The following is an 882-nucleotide window of genomic DNA, read 5'->3' on the forward strand; positions in this document are numbered from 1 at the left end:
GCGCGGACCCTCTGGTCATTGGCTGGCGGCGGGGGCTGCACCCCCAGCCCTGCGCTCACTTCAAACGTCTGGAGCGCGCCTGCACGTTAACCCCTTCTGGGGCCCGCAGGCGGGGAGGCGCTCGGCGGGGGCCCCTCGCGCCTGCACGTCCCAGCCCCGTGACGGGGGCTCCCCGGTTGGGCAGGATGCCAGCGCCCAAGCCAGGCACGCCGCAGCCCTGTTGCTCTAGGATGGGCAGGACTGCAGGGTGGGCACGAGGCAGGGACTTGTGCTGCGCATGCCAGGGCACCCCAGCCCCGGCAGGGCACAGCTCCTGCCCTGCCCTGCCCGGCGCCTGGCTGGGCGAGGCCCAGATGCACTGGTGGGCACTGCCGAGCACCACGCCCATGCCGGCACATGAAGGGTTAATGGGAGCCGCGACATCTGCTATCTGGGGCCCCGCAACCTGCGCCTCTTGGCAGATAAAGCGGCTGATGCAACCTCCTGTCCACGTCGCATGGCGCTAACGGGTCCCACATGCTCCCCGCTGCGGCCGCCAGGCTGGCCTGGGGGGCACGTCGGTGGCAGCAGCCCCAGGTCAACAGGCCCCAGCCTCCCCACCCGCGCCGACTTGCTGCGGATCAAAGAGCCGCTGGGGCTGGAGGGGCCAGAAGTCACGGGATGCTGCCTCTTGCCCCAGCACCAGCACCAGAGCCGGCCCCGGCCCCGGCCCCGGCCCCGGCCCCAGCGCGGCTGCTCTGCCCAGGCACGCACGGGACACACACTGTCACAGCAGTGTCCCCTGGCCAAGGGCCCTGGGGCAGAGCAGCAGGGCCGCAGCGAGCGTCGTGGGGACAGCGGCTTGAGGGCGGCAGCGCGGAGGAGCCCCCAGCCCGCCCCCAC

This window comes from Gavialis gangeticus, unplaced genomic scaffold (assembly GCF_001723915.1).
Source record: "Gavialis gangeticus isolate Ggan-Ray unplaced genomic scaffold, GavGan_comp1, whole genome shotgun sequence".
NCBI classification, from domain to species: domain Eukaryota; kingdom Metazoa; phylum Chordata; order Crocodylia; family Gavialidae; genus Gavialis; species Gavialis gangeticus.